This window comes from Lathyrus oleraceus, chromosome 7 (assembly GCF_024323335.1).
Source record: "Lathyrus oleraceus cultivar Zhongwan6 chromosome 7, CAAS_Psat_ZW6_1.0, whole genome shotgun sequence".
Classification (NCBI taxonomy): Eukaryota; Viridiplantae; Streptophyta; class Magnoliopsida; order Fabales; family Fabaceae; genus Lathyrus; species Lathyrus oleraceus.
This window is the reverse complement of record NC_066585.1, coordinates 324669434-324678369: the sequence shown is the minus strand read 5'-3', so window position 1 is coordinate 324678369 and position 8936 is coordinate 324669434.

The window sequence follows — 8936 nt, the reverse complement described above, 5'->3', positions numbered from 1 at the left end:
TACACACTTTTATTCTCACTATTTTGTATAATTGCAATTAGGTTTAATTTATGTTGTTTTGAATAGTTATTTCACATATTTGTTAGTTTTGTAGAATTTGTGGATAAGAAAGCTTTGGAATGCATAATTAATGTAGAAGAAATGTTGAATGCAAGTTGGAGGCCTATTTTTGAAGATAAACAATTTGAAGAATCTTTGGATGAAGCTTGCAAAGCAAGGAAGCTGAGGTAGCTTCAGTTCGTGCCGCGAACTCCCTTCACGCCGCGAGGCTTGCGAATCCAGCAAGCTGCTTTGGACAAGTGTGCTGTTTTCAAGGCCAACTGTGTTTTGCCATTTTTGTATATATCTTAGGGGTGCTTTTCAACTTTAGATGAAAATGATCATTTTTAGGAAATGTCAACCCTTTTAGAAAATCATAATGGAAATTGTTCATACATTATTATTCAAACATTCATTGATGGTTGGGATATTCTTTGTAAGAGAGAAAAAAACAGAGTTTGCTTCCATTACATTTTGCTTTCCAAAATGATGATGAGGATCTAAACCCCATTTTGTCAAGATTGGAGGTATTAGCTATTCTCATTTGTTTATGTATTTCATTTGATTCATATATATGATAAAAGATTGTTGATGTATTGATTATTATTTTTGCCCTAAGATGAAAATCAGATTTAAGTAGTTGTTGAAAGAGATTATTTAAGTCTTGACATAAAATACATTTTCAAGTAGTGAATAAGTTGTAGAGATAGATTTATTCACTACTCTTCTTTTGTATCAACCATTAAAGATTGCTGTATTGATAGTTAGGTGGAGAGATCATCTAAGGATCAATATAGTGATTATCACAATATCATTTAGACGTAAATGACATTGAGAGGATACTTGAACATCATCAATAATCTTAAATCAATATAGTTATCATAAGGAATCATTAGCACTTGGAATAGTGAACTCCAATCTTGCCAAGCTTTTACATTTGATTAAAACCATTTTATTATTTTAGTGACATTTTACTCAAAAGATAACCTTCCAAACAAACTAACTTTGTTACTTTCTAAACTTATAACAATTTGGATTATAGAATGGCGGTAATAACAACCAATCTCTGTGGATACGATATTAAAAATATTTGCCGAAGATATACTTTTCGACAAATTGGCGCCGTTGTCTGGGATTGGTGTTCGATATTACAAGCATTGCAATAGTTCATTGTTTTAAGTTTTGTTACTTTTATTACTGTCCCTCTAGTGTTTCACTTGGTTTGTTAGTTTTGTAGATTCTAGTGCATGCGAGGAAAAGCTACCGAGGAGCAATTTCAATTCGATCCCGAAATTGAAAGAACACTTAGGAAGCTCAATAGAAAAACACGAAGAAGAAGGAAACTAGCCGAAGAGAGGAACCGGAGAGAAGAGGCATCTACTTCCGCACTTGTTCAAATCGAAGAAGTGGTTGTAGAGGCTTGTGAAGGAAACATGGCGGATGACAATCTTACCGAAATGTCCGCTAATAGTCCAAGGAGGAATGCTCAATTTTCCCGTGGAGGAAGAAATACGGAGATGAAGACCGGAATCCTCCAACTTCTCTATGGAAATCCATTCACCGGAATGGACCATGATGATCCGTATACCCATCTCATCAAATTCTATGAGATTGGGGGTTCTACGGGAATTGATGAAACGGGTGAAGAGGCATTATTCAAAAGGATGTTCCCACACTCCTTAGTAGGAAAGGCAAAGGAGTGGTACCTTGATCAAGCTCCAAGAGTGATGACGGATTGGAATTTGTTAGAAGAAAAGTTCTTAGAAAGATATTTCCCTCAATCCCGATTCATGGAAGCCAAAATGGCTATTGCGGTATTCACTCAAGGAAGCAACGAGTCTCTAAATGAGGCTTGGGAAAGATTCAAGTCAATGTTGAGAAAATGCAAGGGTCATGGTTTTGATGAGCTCACTCAAATCCATATTTTTCTAAATGGGCTCCAATCAACTCACAAGACACTTTTGGTTGCTACCGCGGGTGGCTCTCTTATGTCAAAGAATGCGAAAGAAGCTAAAGTCATTATTGACCAAATGACACTCAATGATCGCCAAAGTCAACATGACCGTAGCCCTTCACAACGTAAACCGGTAGTTCTTGAGTTAAATACCAATGATGCCATTCTTGATCAAAACAAGCTACTCTCTCAACAAGTGGAGTTGCTCACTCAACAAATGGCCAAACTTCCACAGCAAATGAAGGAAATTCAAGGGTCTCAAGTTCGACATCAAGTATCATGTTGCGAATTATGTCAAGGAGATCATCCTACTAGTTTTTGTCCTCCACTAGAAGAAGTGAGTTATGTGAACAACCAACATCAAGGCTATCAAAGACAACCTCCTAACAATCAAGGTTATCAACCAAGAAACAATCAAGGCTATCAACCATCAAGGTTCAACAATCAAAATTTTCAGCAACAAAGTCCCTATCAACACCCAAACTCTCAAGGCCAACAATCGCAAGGAGGGAATTCCAAGCTAGAGGACACTCTTCAACAATTTATGCAAGCTTCCATGGCAAATCAGAAGAGTAATGAAGCTGCAATTAAGAATTTGGAAAATCAAGTAGGCCAACTTGCGAAGCAACTGTCGGAACAAAACGCATGATCTTCCTTTTCCGCTAACACTCAAACCAATCCAAAAGAGCATTGTAAAGCAATTGTCATGAGGAGTGGTAAAGAGTTGACAAGTGGAAAAAGTGAGGAAATTACAGTAGAGAATGATATGGATGGGGTGCGGTAAAAACAGGATATGGTTGGTGGAAGGGAGAAAGTGGCTGGAACTCTTAAGTTCGCGCCGCGATCCCCCTTCGCACCCCGAAAAGAGCAGGAACTGACAACAGAGAAGCAGACTGAGTTGCAGGTGAAAAAGGATGATGAATCAAGAAAGAAGAAGAAAGGAGATAAAGGTGTGAGCGTCATTCCTACCCAACATCTACCTTATCCGCATGCTCCATTGAGGAAGGACAATGCTAGGCATTATGCACGGTTCATGGACATATTCAAACAACTTCAAATCAATATTCCATTTGCCGATGCATTAGAGCAAATGCCACGGTACGCAAAGTTTATGAAGGATATTCTTACAAAGAAAATGAGACACGTGGAAGACGAAACCATCTTGCTTGATGCACGTTGTAGTGCCATCATTCAAAAGACTCTCCCAAGGAAGGAATCTGATCCGGGCCGAGTCGTTTTACTGGTGACCATTGGAAGCACATACATTGGTAATGGTTTGATTGACTTGGGATCTAGCATCAATCTAATCCCCCTATCCATTGTCAAAATATTGGGAAATGTTGAGATCAAATCGACAAGGATGCCTTTACAACTAGCCGACAAATCTACCACTTCACCATATGGAATTGCTCAAGACATGTTAGTGAAAGTGGACAAATTCTTGTTTCCGGTAGATTTCGTGATAGTAGAGATGGATGAAGATCGTGATGTACCTCTAATTCTTGGAAGACCATTCATGAAAACAGCCCGGATGATGATTGACATTGATGATGGACTAATGAAGGTGAGAGTGCAAGACGAAGAGGTGACTTTTAATCTTTTTGAAGCCATGAAGCATCCAAATGACAAGCATGCTTCTTTCCGAATCGATGCAATATAAGAGGAAGTAGTGGAGGTCGCAAACCAAGTTCATATTTCTAATCCTCTAGAAAGATCTCTTATCGGAGCCTACAATGTGTTGACCGAAAATGAAGAAAAACAGATAGAAGCAATGTTGCATGAGTTAGAGTCTTGTGGTGAGCTTACTTATCAAGAAGAAACAAAGGAAGACTTGGATGCGACGAAGAAAACGGAAGAACCAAAATTAGAGCTGAAAATGCTACCTTCACACCTGAAGTATGTGTTCCTTGGTGACGAGTGTACAAAACCGGTGATTATAAGCAACACCTTGTCGCCAAAAGAGGAATACAAATTGATACAAGTGCTGCAAAAGAATGAAGGTGCAATAGGGTGGGTGTTATCCGACTTGAAGGTTATTAGTCCGGCCTATTGTATGCATAAGATCATGATGGAAGACAATTTCAAACCCGTTGCACAACCTCAAAGGCGTCTAAATCCATCGATGAAAGAAGTAGTTCGGAAAAAAGTTGTCAAACTCTTGGAAGCTGGAATGATTTATCCTATATCCGATAGTGCATGGGTTAGTCCGGTGCAAGTAGTTCCCAAGAAAAGTGGCATGACGGTTATCAAAAATGATAAAAATGAGTTGATTCCGACAAGAACGGTAACCGGGTGGAGGATGTGTATTGACTATAGAAGGTTAAACCAAGCTATAAGAAAAGATCACTTCCCACTACCTTTCATGGATCAAATGTTGGAAAGGTTAGCCCGCAAAAATTTCTATTGTTTCTTGGACGGGTATTCAGGGTACAACCAAATTTGGGTTAATCCGGCGGATCATGAGAAGACAGCTTTTACATGTCCTTTTGGCATCTTTGCTTACCAAAGAATGCCTTTTGGGTTATGTAATGCACCGGCCACATATCAACGGTGTACGCAAGCTATATTCTCGGACTTAATAGAAGAATGCATTGAGGTGTTCATGGATGATTTCTCCGTGTATGGATCATCTTTTGATTTGTGCTTAAAACATCTTGATGTGGTTTTGAGAAGATGCGTGGAGACCAACTTAGTGCTCAATTGGGAAAAATGCAACTTTATGGTCACCGAAAGTGTTGTACTCGGTCATAAGATCTCCTCCGAAGGATTAGAGGTTGACAAAGCTAAGGTGGAAGTCATTGAGAAATTACCACCTCCAACAAATATAAAAGGAATAAGGAGCTTTCTCGGACATGCCGGTTTCTACCGGAGATTCATCAAAGATTTTTCAAAGATAGCAAAGCCATTGAGTAACTTGCTCAACAAAGGTACGCATTTTCTTTTCGATGAGTCATGTCTCAAAGCTTTCCTTGATTTAAAAGAAAAGTTAGTCACCGCACCCATAATGGTGGCACCAAATTGGAAACTTGATTTTGAACTTATGTGTGACGCAAGCGATTATACGGTTGGTGCGGTGTTGGGTCAAAGAAGACATAAAGTTTTTCATGCTATCCACTATGCTAGTAAAATGTTAAATGAGGCACAAGTCAATTATGCGAGAATTGAAAAAGAGTTACTAGCTATAGTGTACGCATTGGAGAAGTTTAGAGCTTACTTGATAGGGTCAAAAGTTGTAGTCTACACTGACCACTCGGTGATTAAATATTTGCTAACCAAGCCAGATCCCAAACAAAGACCGATTCGTTGGATTCTCTTACTGCAAGAGTTTGATTTGGAAATCCAGGATAAAAAAGGTTCCGAAAACTTAGTGGCGAATCATTTGTCTCGTTTGGTCAATGTGGACATTACAAACAAAGAAGAGGAAGTAAGAGAAGAATATCCGGATGAAGAGCTGTATGCGATTCAAGTGAGGCCTTGGTTTGCCGACTTTGCAAATTACAAGGCAACTGGTTTAACTCCGGAAGACCTCACATGCAATCAAAGAAGGAAAATCTTGGCGGATGCAAAATATTATGTTTGGGATGATCCTTATCTGTTTAAAGTGGGTGTAGACAATATTTTGAGAAGGTGTGTAACAAGTGAGGAGTCAAGAGACATCCTTTGGCATTGTCAAAACTCTCCGTATGGAGGTCACTATAGCGGTTTGAGAACAACCACTAAAGTGCTCCAATCGGGCTTTTATTGGCCATCTTTATTTAAAGATGCACATGAACATGCGAAGAATTGTGATACATGCTAACGGAGTGAAGGAATAGGAAAACGGGACGAAATGCCTCTAACCAACATGCTAGAAGTAGAAGTTTTTGATTGTTGGGGTATTGATTTCGTTGGCCCATTCCCCTTTTCTTTCTAAAATGAGTACATACTAGTGGTTGTTGACTATGTTTCGAAGTGGGTGGAAGCAATTGCTTCACCTAAGGCCGATGCCAAAACAGTGATAATTTTTTTAAAGAAAAACATATTTTCACGTTTTGGTGTGCCTAGGGTGTTGATAAGTGATGGAGGATCACACTTTTGCAATACACCTCTAGAAAAAGTTTTGCAACATTATGGTGTAAAGCACAAGGTGACCACTCCCTACCACCCACATGCGAATGGTCAGACGGAGGTTTCAAACCGGGAAGTCAAGAAGATCCTTGAGAAAACAATCTCGAATTCAAGAAAAGATTCGTCTTTAAAACTGGATGAAGCATTGTGGGCGTATCGTACCGCCTACAAAGCACCTATTGGGCTAACTCCGTTTTAAATGGTGTATGGGAAGACTTGTCATCTTCAAGTAGAAATGGAGCATATGGCATTATGGGCTCTCAAATTCTTGAACTTCAACTCCACTTTAGCTGGAGAAAGAAGAAAAGGACAACTCCATGAATTGGAGGAATCACAGAACAACGCTTACCATTCGAATAAACTTTACAAGGAAAACGTAAAGGCATACCATGATGGAAAGGTCCGTCATAAGGAGTGTCATGTTGGACAAATGGTATTGCTTTTCAACTCAAGGTTGAATTTATACCATGGTAAGCTGAAGTCAAAGTGGTCAGGACCGTTTGTTGTCAAAGAGGTGCGCAACTATGCGGCCATTGTGATCGAGGATCCAAAGTCACAAGAGAGATGGACCGTAAATGGTCAAATACTCAAAGTCTATCATAATGGCGATGTAAATCGGGATGTGTGTGTCATTTCTCTATCCGAACCGGGCTAATCATTGAACCGTCGAGCTCTAAACGACTTTAAACAAAGCGCTTGTTGGGAGGCAACCCAATGTTGTAAGTCTGCATTTTAAATTTTCTCAATTCTGCTGTGTTAAAATTCTGCTGTGTTAATATTCTGCTGTGTTAAATTCTGTGAAATTTGGGTCCTGTCCACTGCCGTTCGCCCCGCGACCATCTTTCGCCCAACGAACTGAATGCAAAGATTCAGTTCGCGTCGCGAACAAGGTTCGCCCCGCGAACGGTGCATGGCAGAACCACTTAAGTTCTGTTAGGTTATTTTCAAAGTCACTCTTTTATTTTCAAAGCAGAAACCCTTTTTCACTCCCACTCACAAAAACTTTCCAAAACTAAAAAACTTCCATCTCCATCTCCCAAATCCTCAGTTGTTAGCTAATATTCAAGTGCACTTCAAAAAGGTATCTTGTTCTTTTCATGTTCTCTTCTCCATTCCTTTCGGGTGCTCATTTAGGTAAGGTTAGGGTTTTGTAAAAGTTGGAACTTGACACTTGAAATAACCTTGCATGTCTAATATGGGTTCAGATTAGGATTAGGATAGAGATTATGGTTAGGACTGTTGGAAGTAATAAACTTAAAATATTTGGCACCCTAGAAGGTTCCTGGAGATTTCCTGGTTCGCAGGGTTCGCGTCGTGAATTGGGAAATTCCAGTGCCATGTTTTATGTTGTTGATTGATAACTCTCTTCATGTTTTGTTTTGTGGTTGTTCTGATGTTTATCGCAGATGTCTAAGAGAACCAAAACCACGGCTTCCGCTCATCCTCGTTCATTAAGACGGTTCATAAGTGACGAACACGAAGAACGATTTGAAAACTTAATCAAGAGAACTATCCAACCGGAAAGGTTCATTTGTTTATCACCGGGTGGGACTTTTCGGAATGTGGTTTCAAATTTTGAGAGAAGAAGGTGGACCAAACTTTGTGAACCAGAGGCGGCAATCAATTATGATATTGTACGGGAGTTCTATGCAAACACCATGCATATTGAAGAAGGAGTAGCTTTCAACTACCAAATAAGGGTAAGAGGCAGGATTATATCTTTTGGCAGAGATGCAATTAACTCATATCTTGGTAATCCTCTAACCTTGGGAGAGAATGAGCGGTGCAAGTACCGTACCCAGGAATTGGCTAATGTTTGGGATCTTCCAGTAGTGAGTGCTACCTTGTGCCTTAAAGGAAAGACATTTGACCTAAATGATCAAGGACATCCAAAGTCATGGAAAAGAGAAAATCTAAATTTGGAAGCAAGGGCATTTCTGGTGCTGCCGTTGAACAATATCCGGCCAAGGAACCACAACACCATGATCCCTTTGGATGTAGGGTGTTTGCTGTACTACATCATGATCGACAAATTTGTGGATGTAGCATCAATCATAGCGGGAGAAATTCGGAAGATGGCTATAAGCGGAACAAAATTTGGTGGTAAAGCAGGCGTGCTTGCATACCCCGGGTTGATCATGGGACTTTGCCAACGGGGGAATGTTGCCATTCCTGATGAAGTAGACTTCTCTATCACTAGTGTGATTAACGATGCTTATCTGAATAGGTTCTGCCAAAGCCAAATGGATAGAACCGAAAGAGCTGGGACTTCGTCATCCAGACCACAACCCCGCACTACTCCAGTCTTCGACCAGATGGCGTTTGCCAATTATTGCTGTGAGAGCTTTGAGGCCTCTAGGAGGTATCAATATTTATCTTTGATGCTATGCAGCAACAATTCCAGAACACGTTCCTTGCACCCGAAGCCCGCACATTTCCTTCTCAGGCGGAATATGTTGCTTATGCTAATTGGCCTGAGGGTAGGCCAGCTTTTATAGGGGGTGCAGGAAGTGGAGCAAACCATAATGAGGAGATGGAGGATGTCCTTGGATCTGTTGGTGGTGGCCAAGAGGAGGAAGATTGAGGAGTTGGTGAATTTGAGGAGTTTGTTTTATTTTGAGTTTTCTTTGTATTATTTTGCTTTTGAAAATTTTTGATGTACCTTTGATGTCACCAAAACTTTGGTTTGTTAGTTGTTTTGATAATTGCATGAATACTCTTTGAGATTTAAGTTTGTTTTTTGTTTAATTGTTCTTACTCTTAAGTCAAGCTTAAAATAACCAAGAAATGTTCGCAAAGAGAGAAGCATAGGATACTTCGAGTGGTAATGATAAGA